This window comes from Puma concolor, chromosome D1 (genome assembly GCF_028749965.1).
Source record: "Puma concolor isolate L17-30 chromosome D1, mPumCon1.1.hap2, whole genome shotgun sequence".
In the NCBI taxonomy this organism is placed as follows: Eukaryota; Metazoa; Chordata; class Mammalia; order Carnivora; family Felidae; genus Puma; species Puma concolor.
Genome location: NC_141676.1, coordinates 24,109,585 through 24,131,532, shown reverse-complemented (window position 1 = coordinate 24,131,532; position 21,948 = coordinate 24,109,585).

Here is a 21,948-nt window from a genome sequence, read left to right as displayed (position 1 = left end):
ATGTGCCCCAAGTCTTAGTTCTTTAATTCTATAATACTATGGGGATTTTAAACATAGCTTTCCATTGAGAGGTAGAGTTTCCTTGAATCCTCGTGGTCTTGTTACTACTTTCTTCAAAAGAAAATGGTAGAGATGAGGCTATATGTCATCCATGGCTTAATCAGAAAAGGTCATGCAACTTCACTTGATTCAATTGGGAGGGTTGCTCTGAAAAAAGCCAGTCAGTACCTAAGTCTGAGTACTCAGAGACTATCATGTCAGAGAGACCATTATCAAAGCACCAGTCAACAGCCACAGCTGAGCTCCAAGCCAAAAATTAGCATTAACTGCCAGCTCTGCCAGTGGGCCATTCTGAAAGTCCAGTCTAGTTGTATCTTCAGAGGACTACAGCCCACCTGGGATTTGACTATAATCACATGAGAGATTCAGAACAAAAACTGCCCAGCTCAGCTCTTCCCAAATTCCTGACCCATAAAACTGTAGGCAAAATAAAGTGGTTGCTGGCTACAGCCACAAAATAATTCATTTATTATGCAGCCATAAGAACTATAACAGTGCTCTTGGGTGAGTCACTTTTTCTCTTTAACTCTTAAGCCTTACATCTCTAATGGGAATATCATGTATTTTTAGTACTGTTGCAAAGCTTGAAAGATGTTATAAATCTTGGAATACTGAGCAAATACTTGTAGTTTGACTTTGTTCATTTATTTATATGTTTACTCAACACATTTATTGAATGCCTACTATATATCAAGTCTGTGCAGGAGGCTAGGGGTGTAACTGTTAATAAGATACAGTTCCTACAGGCAAGGAACTCAGTTTCAGATGGAGGAAGTGGTCAAGGAACCAGGCAATGAACTGTGATAAAGCCACTGCATAGATAAATGCAGGACACCTAGTCCTATGAGGACTATGAAGACATCTAGTAGGGGCTTGTTCTTACTATCCTGGAGGCAGTACAGACAGTGGTCAGCATTTGAGATTAAATGTATGGAAGTCAGGGAAAACATGAGAGGGAAGATCATCACATAAGAGAAGCAGAGCATCTGGCTTAGCTCTGCAGTGAGTGGTAGACGCTAAAAGAAGAATGTGATCTCTGTATAGAGGGAAAGGGTTTCTTGTGACCTATCTAAATCATGGTGGAGGGATGCCTGGGTGGCTCAGTTGGTTAAGTGTCTGACTTCAGCTCAGGTCATGATCTCATATTTTGTGAGTTCAAGCCCCACATCAGGCTCTGTGCTGATAGCTCAGAGCCTGGAGCCTGTTTCGATTCTGTGTCTCCCTCTTGCTCTCTGCTCCTTCCCCGCTCATGCTCTGTCTCTCTGTCTCTGTCTCTCTCTCTCTCTCTTTGTATCTCTCTCTCTCTCTCACAAAAATAATAAAATAAACATTAAAAAGTTTAAAATAAAATAAAATAAAATTTAAATCATGGTGGAAATAGACACTTTTGAGGCACGAGGGAGGCACTATAGGGTCTGTCTGCCATGCATCTTCTGGCCACACAAGAATAAAAAGAAACAAATAATCAGAGCAACATACTCAAATAACTGCTACCTTGGACAATCTTTTGTTACTTTGGATGAGCAAAGCAGGAGACAAGGCTAAGATACAAGATTTCATCAGAAACTTGTCATTCTGCTCAATGTGGGATAGAAAATGGTGATAACAAGAGGCAACAGTGAAAGATAGGCTCCAAAATCTTTGTAAAGCCCTTCTTTCCATTTCAGGCTTACACAGGGATTTGCCTGCATCCCATGGCCTGATGGTTGTCCTGTAGCCAGTAGTTATTCCTTGATTGTCAGATAACCATAATTATTCTTACAAAGTGTATGTGTGCCTCTGTCTCTGTATGATGTGTGTGTTTGCAGATCAGAAGGAATCCTGGCATCAGAAGAGGCACTTTCCCATTCACTATTTAAGTAGACCCACTTAACAACTTCATGATGTAAGCAGAATAAGCAAAGTGTCATATAACCAATGTGTAAGGTCACATATCCAGGATGACACAATCAGATCTTGGTTCTCTATGCTGAGTGCGCTTCCCCTATACCTCTTGAAACAATGTGATGACAACACTTACAGTGGTGACTGGTGGTGGTTTAACAGTGAGGTTTTCAGAGCAATCAAGCCTGCAGGCATATGAAGAGAGGGAAGAGGGTTTTATTTGGAATACCTCACTTTCCCCTTCATTATAAAAAGTCCATTAAAAAGAGAATTAGCCTATAATGATACCATTTTTTTCTTATATTTCTTCCACTAAAATTTTAATTATTATTTTCCTTCACACCCTTTTGCCTATATATTAACTTCCCATTTCTTTGATTTTAAGAAAATAAACTCCTTAAATGTAACAAAGCAGAAATGAGTTAAACATGAAGCTATAGATACATTTAAAGAGGGAGAGAGGCAGTATGTCTCAAACTGAAGTGAAAACTAACCAAAACTATAATGTGAGAGTGTGATGACTATACCTTACATATTTCAGAGGCGTAAGTATATGTATAGTTATGAGGGGAATAATCTTGGCTGAAAAACCAGAAGCTGAGTGTATCATCCAGCTTTTATTTCTGTTGATCCTGTTCTGGGGCACTATAATTTTTTTTTTAAATATGAAATTAATTGTCAAATTGGTTTCCATATAACACCCAGTGCTCATCCCAACAGGTGCCCTCAATGCCCATCACCCACTTTCTCTCCCCCCCCCCCAACAACCCTAAGTTTATTCTCAGTATTTGAGAGTCTCTTATGGTTTGCCTCCTTCCCTCTCTGTAACTTTTTCCCCCCTTCTCCTCCCCCCGGTCTTCTGTTGAGTTTCTTAGGATCCACGTATGAGTGAAAACATATGGTATCTGTCTTTCTCTGCCTGACTTATTTCACTTAACATAACACTCTCTAGTTCCATCCACATTGCTACAAAAGGCCAGATTTCTTTCTTTCTCATTGCCACATGGTATTCCATTGTATGTATAAACCACAACTTCTTTATCCATTCATCAGTTGATGGACATTTAGGCTCTTTCCATAATTTGGCTATTGTTGAAAGTGCTGCTATAAACACTTGAGTACAAGTGCCCCTATGCATCAGCACTCCTGTATCCCTTGGGTAAATTCCTAGCAGTGCTATTGTGGGGTCATAGGCTAGATCTATCTTTAATTTTTTAAGGAACCTCCACACTGTTTTTCAGAGCAGCTGCACCAGTTTGCATTCCCACCAACAGTGCAAGAGGGTTCCCGTTTTTCCACATCCTCTCCAGGATGTATAGTCTCTTGATTTGTTCATTTTAGCCATTCTGACTGGCGTGAGGTGATATCTCAGTGTGGTTTTGATTTGTATTTCCCTGATGAGGAGTGACGTTGAGCATCTTTTTATGTGCCTGTTGGCCATCTGGATGTCTTCTTTAGAGAAGTGTCTATTCATGTTTTCTGCCCATTTCTTCACTGGATTATTTGTTTTTTGGTTGTGGAGTTTGATGAGTTCTTTATAGATTTTGGATACTAGCCCTTTGTCCGATATGTCATTTGGAGATATCTTTTTCCATTCCGTGGGTTTCCTTTTAATTTTGCTGATTGTTTCCTTTGCAGTGCAGAAGCTTTTTATCTTGATGAGGTCCCAAAAATTCATTTTGATTTTAATTCCCTGGGCTTTGGAGATGTGTGAAGTAAGAAATTGCTGTGGCTGAGGTCAGAGAGGTTTTTTCCTCTGCTTTCTCCTCTAGGGTTTTTTTTTTTTTTTTCAACGTTTATTTATTTTTGGGACAGAGTCTCCTCTAGGGTTTTGATGGTTTCCTGTCTCACATTCAAGTCCTTCATCCATTTTGAGTTTATTTTTGTGAATGGTATAAGAAAGTGGTCTAGTTTCATTCTTCTGCATCTTGCTGTCCAGTTCTCACAGCACCATTTGTTAAAGAGACTTTTTTCCATTGGATATTCTTTCCTACTTTGTCAAAGATTAGTTGGCCATACATTTGTGGGTGCAATTCTGGAGTCTCTATTCCATTGGTCTGTGTGTCTTTTTTTGTGCCAATACCATGCTGTCTTGATGACTACAGCTTTGTAGTAGAGGGTAAAGTCTGGGATTGTGATGCCTCCCACTTCTGTTTTCTTCTTCAATATTGCTTTGGCTATTTGGGGTCTTTTGTGGTTCCATACAAATTTTAGGATTGCTTGTTCTAGTTTTGAGAAGAATGCTGGTGCAATTTTGATTGAGATTGCATTGAATGTATAGATTGCTTCGGGTAGTATTGAGATTTTAACAATATTTATTCTTCTAATCCATGAGCATGGGATGCTTTTCCATTTCTTTGTATCTTTTTCAATTTCCTTCATAAGCTTTCTATAGTTTTCAGCATACAGATCTTTTACATCTTTGGTTAGGTTTATTCCTAGGTATTTTATGCTTCTTGGTGCAATTGTGTTTGGGATCAGTTTCTTTATTTGTCTTTCTGTTGCTTACTTATTAGTGTATAAGAATGCAACCAATTTCTGTACATTGATTTTGTATCCTGCGACTTTGCTGAATTCATGTATCAGTTGTAGCAGACTTTTGGTTTAGTCTGTCGGGTTTTCCATGTATAGTATCATGTCATCTGAAAAAAGTGAAAGCTTGACTTCATCTTTGCCAATTTTAATGCCTTTGATTTCCTTTTGTTGTCTCATTGCTGATGCTAGAACTTCCAACACTGTTAAACAACAGTGGTGAGAGCAGACATCCCTGTCGTGTTCCTGATATCAGGGGGAAAGCTCTCAGTTTTTCCCCATTGAGTATGATGTTAGCTGTGGCTTTTTCATAAATGGCTTTTATGCTGTTTAAGTATGTTCCTTATATCCCAACTTTCTCGAGGGTTTTTATTAAAATTTTGTCAAATGCTTTTTCTGCATTGATTGACAGGATCATATGGTTCTTATCTATTCTTATATTAATGTGATGTATCACGTTGATTTGTGAATATTGAACCTGCTCTGCAGCCCAGGAATGAATCCCACTTGATCATGGTGAATAATTCTTTTTATATGCTGTTGAATTCGATTTCCTAGTATCTTGTTGAGAATTTTTGCATCCATATTCATCAGGGATATTATCCTGTAGTTCTCTTTTTTTGCTGGGTTTCTGTCTGGTTTGGGAATCAAAGTAATGCTGGCTTCATAAAATGAGTCTGGAAATTTTCCTTCCCTTTCTATTTTTTGGGACAGCTTGAGAAGAATAGGTATTATCTATGCTTTAAATTTCTGGTAGAATTCCCCAGGGAAGCCATCTGGTCCTGGACTCTTATTTGTTGGGAGATTTTTGATAACTGATTCAATTTCTTCGCTGGTTATGGGTCTGTTCAAATTGGCTATTTCTTCCTGTTTGAGTTTTGGAAGTGTGTGGGTGCTTAGGAATTTGTCCATTTCTTCCAGGTTGTCCAGTTTGTTGGCATATAATATTTCATAGTATTCCCTGATAATTGCTTGTATTTCTGAGGGATTGATTCTAATAATTCTATTTTCATTCATGATTTTATCTATTTGGGTCATCTCCCTTTTCTTTTTGAGAAGCCTGGCTATAGGTTTATCAATTTTGCTTATTTTTTTCAAAAAACCAACTCATGGTTTCATTGATCTGCTCTACTGTTTTTTTATAGATTCTATATTGTTTATTTCTGCTCTGATCTTTATTACTTCTCTTCTTCTGCTGGGTTTGGGTGTCTTTACTGTTCTGCTTCTATTTCCTTTAGGTGTGCTGTTAGATTTTGTATTTGGGATTTTTCTTGAGATAGGCCTATTTTCCTCTCAGGACTGCCTTCGCTGTATCCCAAAGCTTTTGGATTGTTGTATTTTCATTTTCATTTGTTTCCATATATTTTTTCATTTCTTCTCTAATTGTTTGGTTGACCCATTCATTCTTTAGTAGGGTGTTCTTTAACCTCCATGCTTTTGGTGGTTTTCCAGACTTTTTCCTGTAGTTGATTTCAAGTTTCATAGCATTCTGGTCTGAAAGTGTGCCTGGTATGATCTAAATTCTTTTATACTTATTAAGGGCTGTTTTGTGACCCAGTATGTGATCTATCTTGGAGAATGTTTCATATGCATTCAAGAAGAAAGTATATTCTGTTGTTTTGGGATGCAGAGTTCTAAATATATCTGTCAAATCCATCTGATCCAATATATTATTCAGGGCCCTTGTTTCTTTCTTTATTTATTCTCTGTCTAGGTGTTCTATCCATTGCTATAAGTGGAGTATTAAAGTCTCCTGCAGTTACCACATTCTTATCAATAAGGTTGCTTATGTTTGTGATTAATTATTTTATATATTTGGCACTTCCATATTTGATGCATAGACACTTACAATTGTTAGCTCTTCCTGATGGATAGACCCTGTAATTATTATATAATGCCCTTCTTCATCTGTTGTTACAGCCTTTAATTTACAGTCTAATTTGTCTGATATAAGTATGGCTACTCCAGCTTTCTTTTGACTTCCAGTAGCATGATAGATAGTTCTCCATCCCCTCTCTTTCAATGTTAAGGTGTCCTCAGGTCTAAAATGAGTCTCTTGTAGACAGTAAATATTTTTTTATCCTTATTTTTTTTTATCCATTCTGATACCTGTGTCTTTTGGTTGGAGCATTTAGTCCATTTACATTCAGTGTTACTATTGAAAGATGTGGGTTTAGAGTCATTGTGATATCTGTAGGTTTCATGCTTGTAGTGATGTCTCTGGTACTTTGTGGTCCTTGCAACATTTCGCTCACAGAGACCCCCTTAGGATCTCTTGTAAGGCTGGCTTAGTGGTGATGAATTCCTTCAGTTTTTGTTTGTTTGGGAAAACCTTTATCTCTCCTTCTATTCTGAATGACAGACTTGCTGGATAAAAGGTTCTTGGCTGCATATTTTTTCTCTTCATCACATTGAAGATTTCCTGCCATTCCTTTCTGGCCTGCCAAGTTTCAGTAGATAGGTCTGCTACTGCCGTTATGTGTCTACCTTTGTGTGTTAGGGCCTGTTTGTCCATAGCTGCTTTCAGAATGCTCTCTTTATCATTGTATTTTGCCAGTCTCACTATGATATGTCATGCAGAAGATTGATTCAAGTTACGTATGAAGGGAGTTGTCTGTGCCTCTTGGATTTCAATGCCTGTTTCCTTCCTCAGATCAGGGAGGTTCTCAGCTATAATTTGTTCAAGTACACCTTCAGCCCCTTTCTCTCTTTTCTTCTTCTTCTGGAATTCCTATGATATGGATATTGTTCTGTTTGATTGCATCACTTAGTTCTCTAATTCTCCCCTCATACTCCTGGATTTTTTTTTTTTTTATCTTTTTCTCGGCTTCCTCTTTTTCCATAATTTTATCTTCTAATTCACCTATTCTTTCCTCTGCCTCTTCAATCCACACCATGGCCCCCTCCATTTTATTTTGTACCTCATTTATAGCATTTTTTAATTCATCATGACTATTTTTTAGCCCCTTGATCTCTGTAGCAATAGATTCTCTGCTGTCCTCTATGCTTTTTTCAAGCCCAGTGATTAATTTTATGACCATTATTCTAAATTCTTGTTCCGTTATGTTGCTTACATTGTTTTGATCAACTTGTTAGCTGTTGTTACTCCTAAAATTTCTTTTGAGGAGAATTCTTCTGTTTCATAATTTTGGTTAGTTTTCTGTCCCTTATGTGTTTTAAAAGCTTTTGTGCTCTGCACCTGAAAGCACTACTATATTAAAGGAGGGTCATACACTGTCCAGGGCCTGGCCCTTCAGGAGGGTTTTTTCGGGGATTGTTACTTGCTCTCTGTTGTTGTGACTTTGGTTATTTTATTACCCTACTCGTAGTAATATTTTGGACCCGCTACTATGTGTGCTTTGATTTGTTCCTTGGAGTAGCCCCGTAAAGGAAAACAGATAGACAAACAGAAGACAAAACCACTCAAACACACAAACAAATAAACAAAAACAAAACCTTAAGTCTAAAAACAACCCCAAAACTCTGACTATAAGAAAAGAAGAGGGTGGAGGCGGTGCTGATGGAAGAGCACATACAAAGAGAGAAATGACAGGAGCGGGGGTGGGGGGAGGAAGAAAAAATAAATACTGATTAGGCAGTGAGACTAAAAGGCTTAATCCAGAGAGAGAGAAAGGAAAATAAAGAAGGAGGCGGGCAAAACGAAATGAAGATAAAATTACCGAGACAGAGAAACTATATGGCTAGATTATTCCAGAGAGAGAGAAAGGAGTGTAAAGAAGGAGGTGTAGAGCATGTATCAAGACAATGGATTAAATATGTCTGTTTAGACAGACCAATAACCAGAGTAATCAGCCTAGGGGTGGGAAAGATAAGGAGATGAAATGGGGTGGGGTGGGGGGAGAGAATATATCTGTTTATCCAGAATTGACCTAGAGTTAATCCAGGCAATGCTGCATCGCTTGTCGGGAGGAGCTGTCTGCAGAGTCTGTGCCTGTCTGGTGCATACACAGTCACCCAGTGCAAAGGGATGTGGTTTGATGTTTTCTGAACCCACCTCCACTATGGGCCCGGGAGTAATCCCTGAGGCCCCACCTTGGTGGTGGTGGTGGTCGGGGCAAATCGTGATCCCCCAGTGTCTTCTCCACAGAGCTGGACCCAGTGGACTCAGTTTGAGTTGTCCTCACTGTGCCACAGGTGCAGATTGGGGGGGGGGGGGGCGGGAGGGCTTCTCTCTCTGCCAACTCCCCTGACCCTGCCCTTGGCTAGGATTCAAAGTCCCACTCCATGTGCTCTGTACCTGGGGATGCGCCTCTCAGTGCCGCAATTTGTGGTCCCGGCTGGCTTTGTCTGTGCCATAGCACTTCAGGGAGGACCGCCTTCTACTGTGGACTGAGAGTAGCCGCCCTTGCCCCCGCAAACCCCAGGGTGGCGGATGCAGGTAGTCTTTGTCTTTTTCCACAGCACTCAAGGGAGACAGCTGCCTTTTCCTCCTGCAGGCTGTGCCCTCAAGGCCCAGCCACTGCTCCAGGGGGTGGCGGATGCAGGCAGGTTCTGTGTATTGCACAGCCCTCCAGGGAGGGAACCACTTTCTCTAGCTGCGGACTGAGATTCTGACCAGATTCTAACCCAGGCCTGGCTCCTCTCCTCCCCAGCTGCGCCAATAGGGAGTCGGCTCCAGTCCGAAGAAAGCCCTGTAGTTAGAGATCAGATCCCACTCAGTCTCAGTCCGAGGTCTTTCTCCTGTCCAGATAAGGTCCTGCACTTCCCTAGCCCCTCTTTCTCTTTCCTTTGTCTCTCCACAGAAGGGGGTCCCTCCCCTCCGTGCCCGTGCAGCCTTTTTTTAATCTCCCCCATTTCACAGTTACCCACCTATCTTTTTTCCAGCTTTCCCATTTTCTTCGTAATAGATTCAATCTCTTTTCCTCCCAAGCTCTGGTGTTCAAAGTCCTTTGGCTTCTACACTTCTTTATTTGAGAGACAGAGGACGTATGTATTCCCCCTACTTCTCTGCCATGTTGACTCTCATCCCTATAATTTTCTTGAAGAACTGTTTAGATAAACAAGTTAATCCTGTTCTTAAAGATTAATAAGGACATTTAATTCATTTTAAATTTGCTCTATTGTCTTTAATAGCCATATAAAATGGGGGGTGGGAAAGGTTGTGGCTTAATTTTCCATCTGCACAATGTGGCTTAACTAACTACAACTTAATGAGTAAAATGGGTGTGATATCCCAAATGACACTGTCTTCAGAGAAAGCAAGTGCAATGAGGTGAGGCCTCAAACACAGGTGTTTTTTTCTCATACACTAAGGGAACTAAAACATTTCTTATAATCAGCTGTTAAATACCTAAGTTTAGACCCTGCATTATTAATATTTTACTTTTAATCAACTTTATTCAGGTACAGTTGAAAAAAAGTAAAATACATCTTTTTTTTTAAAGCATTTTTTTTTTAAGTTTATTTATTTTTGAGACAGAGAGAGAGAGACAGAGCATGAACGGGGGAGGGGCAGAGAGAGACGGAGACACAGAATCGGAAGCAGGCTCCAGGCTCTGAGCCATCAGCAAAGAGCCTGACTCGGGGCTTGAACTCACGGACCGTGAGATCATGACCTGAGCTGAAGTCGGACGCTTAACCGACTGAGCCACCCAGGCGCCCCTAAAATACATCTGTTTTTAAGAATGTTGACAAATTTATACATTTGTATAACAACTGCCACACATGAAGATATAGAACATTTCTCCCACAGTAAAGTTTTTCCATGGGGCGCCTGGGCAGCTCAGTCAGTTAAGCATCAGACTCTTGATTTGGGCTCAGGTCATGATTTCACCATCATAAGATGGAGCTCCAAGTTCGCTCCATACTGGCAGTGGACCCTGTGTAAGAGTCTCCTCCCTCTGGCCCTCCTCTGCTCACGTCAAGTGTGTACTCTCTCTCTCTCTAAAAGAAAAGTTTATCTGTGAATTTCCCACTCAGGGTCCATCCTCTTCCCTGCAAATCATGCCCTGTCCTGGCAACCATCTACTTTATGCCCTTATGAATTTGATTTGTATCTGGTTTCTTTTGGTCATCCTAATGATATTGGGATCCATCCATATAGTTGCACATATTATAGTCCATTCCTTTTTGGATGGTATATTCATATATGGATATACCACAATTTGTTTAGCTTTCTCTTGTTAGTAGACATAGATTTTCTATGTTTCTCGATTTTGGTTATCATGAAGAAAGGTGTTGTACATTTGTATATAGGTCTTCACGGGGACACGTTTTGTTTCTCTTGGGTAAACACTTAGGAATAGAATTCCTGGTAATTATGTGTCTAATTTTATAAGAAACTGTCAAACTGTTTTAAAAAGTGATGGAACTATTTTTCATTCCCACAAGCGGTATATAAGGATCCGGTTGTACCACAACGCCTCTCAGTTTGGCCATGCTTTTTCCATTTCAGCAGTTCTAGTGCGTGCTTGCTGGTATTATTCCGTGGTTTTAATTTGTGTTTATTTGATGACTACTGGGGTTGAACATCGTTTCAAGTACTTATTTGCTCATTCTTTGGTTTAGTCTTTGTTCAAATATTTTTCCTATTTTTGTCTAGTTTTTTGTCTTATTATTGAGTTGTAAGGATACGCTATATATTCAGGATATTTTCCTTCATCAGATTTATGTGCTGTGAAAGTCCCCCACCTCCATTTTGTGGTTTAAATTGTTGGGTTTCTTTGCAGCGTTTCACAAAGTGTAAGTTATCAATTTGGATGCAATTGTAACTCCAATTTCACCCAAATTGGTGTAAAGTATTTGTTCTTTTGGTGCTCTAAGTAGTTTGGGCTAACTCAAGGTCACTAGTATGTCCCGGTAGGTTTTCTTCTAGACTTTGCTAGTTTTAACTTTCACATTTAGGTTTATGATTCTTTCTCTTTTTTTTTTTTTTTTTTAAATTTTTTTTTAACGTTTATTTATTTTTGGGACAGAGAGAGACAGAGCATGAATGGGGGAGGGACAGAGAGAGAGGGAGACACAGAATGGGAAGCGGGCTCCAGGCTCTGAGTCATCAGCCCAGAGCCCGATGCGGGGCTCGAACTCATGGACCGCGAGATCGTGACCTGAGCTGAAGTCGGCCGCTTAACCGACTGAGCCACCCAGGCGCCCCATAGGTTTATGATTCAATAAATTGAAGTTTATTGAAACAATTTTGTGATTGGTGTGAGTTGGATAACACATTGTTCAAGTGTCATTGTTTGAAAAGACTATTGTTCCCCCATTAAATTACCTTAAAATATTTGTCACAAATAAATTGACTTTCTAGATAGAAAGAGAGAGAGAGAGAGAGAGAAGGAAGGAAGGAAGGAAGGAAGGAAGGAAGGAAGGAAGGAAAAGGAAAGGGAAGAAAGGAAAGGAACGAAGGAAGGAAAGGAAAGAAGGTAGATAATGTTGAATTTATAAATCACCTTGGGGAGAATTGATATCTTATAATATTTTGGTATTGTAATATATAAACTCAGCACATTCCTCCATATATTTAGGCTTTCTTTAAATTCTCCCAGATATCATGTGCAGTTTTCAATGTGTAGTTTTCCAGGTATTCTCTTAAACTTACCTATATTTCATTTTTTATATCATTGCATACAGTATTTGTGCTATTGTAAATGACGTCATCTTTTCTTTTTCTGCTTCAGCTTCCTCATGATTATTGATTACCATATATAAATAATACTGATTTTCAAAATTTTGACCTTGTATTCTGAAGTGTTAAGTCCATGTTTTCGTTCTGATAGGATTTTTGTAGTTTCCTTAATATTTTCTGCATAAAAAATCCTATCACTTACAAATAAAAAAGCTTTTATTTTTCCCCAGTTTTTATACATTTTGTCTATTTTTGCAATCCAGGACCTACCATAAATTTTGAAGAGAAGTGGTTGATAGTGACATGCAAACATTCATATTGTCTGTTTGTTGTATCAGTTAATGAAGACAGTTTTGAAATCTCAAATCATTACATAGGGTTTTTTTTTCCTTCTTTCTCCTTCAGTTTCATATTTTTTATTGCATGTATATTGACTCTCTGTTATTAGATACATCCACATTTAGAATTGTAATATTCTTTGTTGAATTGACTCTTTATCATTATGAAGTGTCTCTTTACCACTTACTTACAATGGTCCTTATTCCTGAAGTCTACTTCAATATTAATATACACAATCCAGTTTTTCTTAATTAGTTTTTCTTAATTAGCATGGCATATGTTTTCCAACTTTATTTTCATCCTATATATGTATTTTATAAAATGTTTCTTGTAGACAGCATATAAATAGATTGTGCTTTGTTACCAATACACTTTGGTTCAAGTTTACCACTTAAATTAAAATTTGTTCATTTATTTATACTATCTGCTCTATTTCTCTTTTTCTTCTTTCCTGCTTTATTTGCTTAATTTTTTACCCTTCATTAATATATACTTTCTCTTACTTCTGGGACTGCAATGGCATTTATTTTAGTCCCATTAATATTGGTTCACAGGTCATTGATATGCAGTTTAATTTTTTACACTCTTTGCATTTCATTTCAAATAATTTCCCTTGCTCTATATTCAAGTTCACTAATTTTTACTTTTGCTATTTCTACTCAGTTGTTAAATCTCACTTGGCATATATTTTTGTTTGTTTGTTTTAAATATGTATTTTATATCTCTAGATATTCTGTTTGGGTCTGTTTTAATAAATTCCATTTAACTCTTCACTGTGTTCACATTTTCATTGAACATTTGAAATATGCTTGTATATGCGCAATTTTAATGTTCATATTTGATAGTTCTGTAATTGCTACAGGGAATTGAATGATTCCCAGACCTGTGGAAGTTCAGAAATTTATTCAACTTACAGCTCTTCTCTAACTGTTATTTTCTTCACATTTTTTCTTATCTAACTTGTGTCCTTTCTGACATACATGTATATTGACTTTCGGTTCAAGACTCCTCTCTGAAATAGTTCACCTGTCTTTTCCTTGATGACCTATCCATTTACCCTTGTCTTAATGAGTCTTCTGGTCTCTGCTTAGCTTCCCCATGTTTTGCTGAAGCTGGAAAGTGCTTTCAGGCAATAAACTAGAGAAATTGTAGGTTTTCCCTCATTTGTGGGTTTTCCCTTTGAGATTGTTTTCTTGCAATGGCTGTTATCTAATGTCCCCAAATAGCTGTTTCATATATTTTGTTCAGTTGTTTATTTGTTAGAGCAGGAGGGCACTTATCATTACAGATTATCTTTCATGAATATAAATGGAAATCTCCCCACTTTATGTTAAATGCAACAAATTGGTAGGATGAAATTAATGTGCACTTTACTAATGTTTCTAATTCATATGACACGTATTAAATGCATCTAATAAAACCAAATAACATATAACAATATACTTGAAATATTTGAGATAGACATGTAGTGAGGCAAAACACTCTGAATTACCCAAATTAATGTCAAATGTTTTTTGATTCTAACCCTAATAACCCTATTTTTTACTACTAGCTATTGGCTAGATTTAATTTTTGAGCATCACATACTTTGGTTCTTTTCTGAAGTGCTCTTGTCTGAGATAAGACTATAAGATTTGACCTTGGATAGCTCAGAATCAGCCATGAGATTGATATAGCAAGGGGAATGTGGGCAGAAGTGCCCTGTACTATTTCTGGGGAGGAGCTATGTTGCTTTCTTTTCTTTCTCCTTATTTACCAGCTCATTCCATGTAGGAGTTGTTCTGTCAGAGATCCCAACTGAAGATGATGTGGAGTAGTCTCTAGCTAACCCAAGATGAGTATGCAATTCAAAGAAGAAATAAATTTCAGTTGTTTTCAGCCACTCATATTTTGTGATCCTTAGTTACGTCAACGTAATTTAGCCTATTTTAACTGATACATCATGCAGATTTAATCAACCTAACAAGTTCGTTACTCTCAAGTTCATCAGTTATAAATTATAAATACTATCTATAGTATACAAGGTAAAATATTATTGTAATAATCTAGTTCATGTGTAGATTCGAGAACAATTGCTAATTAAAGACATTACATAAATATGAAGAAACCTCCTAAGCCATATTTAGTTCCAACATATTGAATTTTAATCTATGCTTTTAACTTTGTGAGAATATAAATTTAATTATAAAAGACCTTGCTATTTAATGGACTATAATTTCTTCCTAGTAAGTTCCTTAAATTTTTAAAGCAATGTTTTCTTTCAGACTTTTAGCTCCAAATACCTATCATCTGTCAACCATAAGATACACTGAATAATTATTCCTTTTATACTTTTTGTCTAGTGTATTTACTGAAGTTTTCTGTGCCTTTTCAAAAACTATAAACCCTATTTAAAAAAAAAGATTGTTCAGTTCTTTGATGTTTTATTCTCTAGCCATCTTATACTGCAAAATAAATTCAAATTTAATTATTCCCTTAAAAGATGTAAAATTTAATTCACTTTAACCCTCTAGTACATTTTGTAGCCCTTAACAAACCATTTGCTTCTCTTTTTGAAAAGTTGTGTTTTTGGGTTTTTTTGCCTGATGCATTTAATCCCAAACTGTCTTTTGAGAGACAGGGATAAGCCTTAGCAGGGATGAGCCTTCTGGGTAAATTACTATATTCTGAACAGTCACATTTTCTACCTATAATACAAAGATTCCCTGAAGTAATAGAAACCACTAGCATGACTTTTTGACAAGAGAGATAAATACTGGGACATTTATTTTGTCGTCCCAGTTCCTTATTTTGATCTCCAGTGTCTTTTATGATCACATCCTACACGTCAGTCCTTCACAAATCCTTGTAGCTTTAAAGAAAGGAAGAGTGTTTTCACTTCATGTTCAAATCCATTCAAGGTTTATTTAGGCATTCCTTTGTGTTCTATCTAATCATGCTTTTTGGAATAAAAGGGGCTTGTGCTGAAACTGTGTTATGGACAGAGCATAAGAAAAACACTTTTAGAAATATATCCTTTGGACTAATGTCTTGTACAACCTCTTAAATAGGCAGTGACCATAAGACATTTTAGAGCATTCAATATACCAGGCATTATGACTCCCCAAATAGGAGGGACAGTATGCAATAGTTTCTGAAATCATTTGACCATGGTGTCATTTTATTTATAGAAATCTTGCAGAATGTCACTCCCTAGATATTCTTTTACAAACCAAGGAATAGAAAAATGAAATCATGTTTCTTAAAGAAGATAGTACTAGTCCACCATCAAATAGGGTTCTTTCTTACCTGAGAGGAACATCCTCTTTAAGAGATTGTTACCGCAGGAGTGAGGTGTGATTAGACCTGACATTTGAAGATCCAGTAAGATTTATGTAATATTCTCTGTCTGAACTCTAACAAACCATTCAAAAGCTATATCCTTGCAGCTTGCCCTGAATTAAGCTATTTCATCCACCCTTGTCACACAATGAAAAAGAAATCACCCCACTTGCTTCAAAAAGTATTTACCTGAAATAGTGATGTTTATTTCATTTCTCAGAACAGAGTTATGTTTTCTTAAATCTTTGTTGAAAGCCCTAGCATCAAACCAATGGTTAACATAGTTTTCTTTCTGTATGCAAACCTGGCATCTAGTATTTTCCTTTTATTATTCACATCAGATAAACAAAAAAATCCCATCAGTTTATAACTTCTGCCTAAAATATCTCTGGCTTATCGAGCAATTGAGATAAATGAGTTTCATTCTCTTTCTTCTGAGCCAGGTGGGTGGACATTTATAATATTGTTCTTCCTTTCAGACACAATTTATTAAAGAGGCACACCCAAATCAGAACCAAAAACATAATAATAAAAAGTTTTTCTGACTCTTTATTTTATCTTTTCCTTGGTTTATGTTATAAGCCAATGTAATAATACTGGTTTTGACTTTGGGAATTGAAAGTGTCTGATATAAAATATTTATTTGTTATCTTTTCTGCCTTGACAAAGCCAACATTTAATAGCTTTCTTGAAGTGAGTGCAACATCAAAGCCCATGTGCTTTTCCCAAATTCATCTTTATTCAGGCATTGTTGGGCATTTCCTAGCCTTTCAGCAACCACAAATGTTAGACTTTTTTCCCCCTCTTTTGCAGTCATGTCACTGTTTTCACCATCCCTCTGAAGTTGTGTGCTTTTGCACCCTTTGTCAAACATTAACAAAGGAAAATTGATAAACTTTCAAAGGAGGTGGAAGTCTAAGGTTTGGTTCATATTCGATTACATTATTTTGACCTCTTGCCACCAATACCAATTCCTTCTGTAGTTTGCTTGACATACATATGTATACTGTATGCATACATACATACACACATACATACATATATACATACATACATACATACATACATACATAATGAAAATGGAGGGGAAACTGATTCCTAGTTCAAACTAAGCATTTGCTACTAAGTAGTGAAGAATTTGTAAAATGAATAGGGAGTAGTTATCCCTCCCTTACTCCATGCTTTAGTGAGTACGTACTTGTCTACTTATTTATTCCTAATGTTCCCTTTGCATCAAATGGCAGCAATTTTCAGAAAGTTGTTTTTCTGTTATATGCCAGGCAATGAATCAGTCACTCTGCCCCATCATTGATATTCAGAGCATCCATTTTTACAGAATGGGAAATTAGGACCCAGAGAAGTCATAGGACTTCTTTAACCTCAGTACATGAATTGGTATCATAGTTTTTACACTGAAGAATATATTATTTCCACTTAATTCTATCCCTTTATAAAAGAGAAAGTGATATATATAGCACCAATTTTTCATGACTCATCTGCTAAGGAAAACTATGTTGGCAGTGGAATTTCTTCTTTTCAGTCTAAAATTAATGAGTCAAATGGCCCATTAGACTGTCCTGGGATTGCTAATCACTTGACTCCTAGGGTGTGAAAACACATAGTGCCCCTAACCAAACTGAGTGAAGACTCATTGATTCATCTGTGACAGAGGTACTGTCAGGGAGTTGTCCAATTTCATGGATTTGTGTTTTATTTTAGGCAAATTATGCTCAGAAACTGAGATTGTCTTTGCCAATAATTTATTTAGCACAGGTTCACTGCAGGAATTATAATTTATTATAATAATATTTCACAAACCAATAGCATAGAGTATAATATCACTTAATAAGTTAGTGAAGAAGTAACATACTCCAAACCAGTGACAGATTGATTATACTATTCCAAACCAAAGAGAAATGAAAGAAATAAAGTCCAAATTCAACTGAGGTATACCTTTCTAGGAGTTCATATTCAGAAGCGTTAGCTTAGTCAATTAAAAGCTGATGTCTACAACTACCAGCCCAAAGCAAAAGTCCCTTTTTGCTACAGCACGTTGCCAGAAGATTGGAGGGGCTGGCGTTAGCAGGCAAGATGACTTCCTTCACAGGGCCACTTTGTGATTTTCTGCACTGCTGGCATAGTAGGCTGGCACAGCAGAAATTAATGCCCAAGGTAATCAGAGACCTATTTAAATCATCAAAGGGTAGCCTTGCACAGACTGAACACTCTTGGTAAGTCCTGACAAATTCTTGGTATTTATTTTTTTTACATTTATCTATTTATCGAGAGAGAGAGAGAGAGAGAGAGAGAGAGAGCGCGCACATGAGCAGGGCTGAGGCAGAGAGAGAGAGAGAGGGAGAGAATCCTAAGTAGACTCCACTCTCGGTGCAGAGCCCCACGAAGGGCTCAATCTCATGACCACAAGATCACAACCTGAGCTGATACCAAGTTGGATACTTAACTGACTGAGCCACCCAAGTGCCCCACAAATTCTTGATATTTAAAGTTTAAGTGTCCATTACATTATAGCTACTCTTCCCTATGTTTATCAATAAGTACCCAGTGGTGACTGTCAACAGTTGAGCTACTGAGTGCTTATCAACAATAACAGATGTCGATGACAGCATGCTGACACAGCCTCCTGAATGTAAACAAATTCACCCCTCGATTAAAGAAAAAACTTTAAGTGATAACCAAATCACATCCACTTCGTGTAGATCAAAACAACTTCACTTAGGTCACAAACACGTGGATTTGAAATCGTAACACAAACAATGTGGAAACGATGGAGTAATATACCAAATCTTTGTTTTGTCATTTTTGGGTTTTGGCTGTTGTATTATTAAGTCTTGTGCAGATAAGGTAAAGGAATTAAAAAAAAAAAAAAGGAAATTATTAGCCATTATCAAAGCCTATAGCAAGCCATGAATATCATATCTAACCTTTCTTTTTACACACAAGAAAACCATTTATGAGGTTGGGAAGTAATCATATCCCAATGACCCCACCTGAGACTACCATCACATTAAGGATTAGAGTTGCAACATATGAATTTGGGGTGCACCTTCAGACCACAGAAACCTAAGAAACAGAGACAAAGATACAGGGAAGAAGGAGAGGTCAGAGAGAGTGAGTGAGAGAAAGAGAGAGATTTATTTCAAGGAATTGATTCAAGTGATTGTGAGGAGTCTGCTGAATCCAGAATCTTCAGGGTAGGTCAGCTGTCTGGAGAGCCAGGGGAAAGCTGTTGTTGCAGTGTGAGTCCAAAGGCAGACTGGAGTCTGAATTCCCTCTTCTGGGAAGGACATCAGTCTTCTATTCTTTTAAAACCATCCATTGGTTGGATGAGGCCATTGCATCATGGAGAGTAATTTTCTTTAGTCATAATCTACCTATTTAAATATTAACCTCATTCAAAAAATATCTTCACAGCAACCTCTAGACTAGTGTTGGACCAAAGACCTAGCCAATCTGATGCATAAAACTAACCACCACAGTTCCACTGAGTCAGGAACATGGCAGGGATTCCACTGTGTCCACGATAATTTCCATCATATTGTATATTAACCAATATGATCATATAAGAGAAAACAGAGATATATAGTAATAATTGAAAAGTGAATACGACTGTCTCTGTCTATCATAAGTATGCATATCTGGAAGAGTCAAAAGAATAAATGATGAAAGTAACACATGATACAGACATTTAGTAAGGCAGAAGAACATAAAATTAATATGCAAAATACATGTTTTGTTTATATAATAATTATATACTGAGTTGAACAAAAATTGAAGTAAAGATATATAAAAACATTTAGTAATAGATTCATATGAGATATACAAAACCCATAGGATAAGTCTGTTAAGCATAACTTTTCCTAACTTTACTTAAACAAGACCCAGAATAGTAAGCAGTGAGAAACAGGCTTTTAGTATTATTTTTCCCTAAAATTAAGAAAAACATCTGAGTCAAAAAAAAAAAAAATCCTGTGGGCAAAATGAATAAGTAATAGCATGGCCATATTATTTATTATCTAATTGGGAAACTATTGATATTAAAATTTCATGTTACTGATAATTATGGTAAATAACAGGCATAAAACAGAATGTGTGGTGGCTTGACTTTTAAAAATAAGTCAAGTTCGTATCACACTCACGCCATACTGAAACACCAGAAATATGAACAAAAAAGACCACGTGAGTCAGAGATTTTATATCAAAGAAAATTAACCTTCAAGTAAAAAGACTACGAAAAAATTATTATTATTTTTTTTTTAACATTTATTTATTTTTGAGACAGAGAGAGACAGAGCATGAACGGGGGAGGGTCAGAGAGAGGGAGACACAGAATCTGAAACAGGTTCCAGGCTCTGAGCTGTCAGCACAGAGCCCGACTCGGGGCTCAAACTCACAGACCGTGAGATCATGACCTGAGCTGAAGTCCGCCGCTTAACCGACTGAGCCACCCAGGCGCCCCGAAAAAATTATTTTTAAAATAGAAGAGCTTGGGCAATATTTTTCATGAGTCATTGTTAAAGAAACTCCCAGAGGACAAATTTGAAGTTAACAAAATACGACAGAGGAAACCTTTTATAAAAAGTACTAGTGATATACAATGGGTATATTTACTTTTTTAAGTTTATTTATTTATTTTGAGAGACAGAGGCAGAGCAAGAGATCACAGGGGAGAGACAGAGAGACAGGGAGATAGAGAATCCCAAGCAGCTCAGAGCCTGACGCTGGGCCTGAACTCCAGAACTGTGAGATCATGACCTGAGCTGACATTGAGAGTCAGACGCTTAAAGTTAATCGACTGAGCCACCCAGGTGCCTCAACAATGGATATCTTTAGAGGTAAATCTAAGGCATCAAGTAATGTGTATAAGGTTGGCAAGATAGAATACAAACATTATGTTATGTGGTCTAAATGGAGGAATAATATAACTTACAAAATACAAGATGTCAAGAGAGAGATGGTGTGAAATAGAATAGTTCAAAAATTATCTCCTCTCTAGTAACTGAAAATTAAGGTTCTTTTAAGCTGAAAGAAAAAATCTAGGGAAAATTTGAATATTGAATTAGTAGAAAGGTAAAACCTAAGAAAAATAGTGGTATTTTAAAATAGTGAGTAGGGGAGAAATTAGAGGAGAAGAACATCTATAAAAGTATTATAGATTATATTTGGATACAGGGTGGGGAAAATACAAATTGTAAGTTGTCCAAAGAAAGGGGAAAGAGAACATTTTACTATATTAAATGTAAAATTAAATGACTCCAGTAAAGTAGGAAGGATTGAAGAAAATATAGCATTGCATCCTATTTTAAGAATTATCAGCTTTAAGAGATTGATACTAAGCAGAAATCATAGAGAGCAGATATGGTAGAGTGCCCTCAAGAGCTTGAAGATACTTAGGATGTTGATAGGACAGCAACAGCACTTGGCTGACACAAAGTCCTTTATTAGGACCAGTAAGTCCTCCTGTTGAGCCATCAGATATTTTTGAGAGACAGGTATATACTTGTGCAGTAAGGCAGAGGGTTTCCAATACATCTAAAATTGACTTATGATTCCAAATTTGATCCCATTTGTATCCATGAGCTGACAGATTTGTAGATCTAGAAGTATTTCACTTAAATACCTAATGCTAGATATATATTACGCATATATATTCATTGTATGTATATATATATATATATATATATATATATATATATACACACACACACACATTTATGAGTACTTATGTAATTAGACATACAGGCACAGGGGGAGAATTCAAGGTCACTCACATATTAATTGAGGAACAGCTTCAGTCTATACCTAGAAAGTTGTATTTCTAAGCTATATTTTTATGCATCATATAATAAAGTTGCTATTAGATTCTAATTTCTTTTTTTTTAATTTTTTTAACGTTTATTTATTTTTGAGACAGAGAGAGACAGAGCATGAACGGGGGAGGGGCAGAGAGAGAGGGAGACACAGAATCGCAAGCAGGCTCCAGGCTCTGAGCCATCAGCCCAGAGCCCGACGCAGGGCTCAAACCCATGGACCGTGAGATCGTGACCTGAGCTGAAGTCGGAGGCCCAACCGAGTGAGCCACCCAGGCGCCCCAGATTCTAATTTCAAAGCTACTGATTTGAGATGGAATCCTGAAATTCCATTATCTGTGTGATAGCAGTGACTAAGGACTTTTAGGGCCTCAGTTTCTTTCCTATACATAGGTA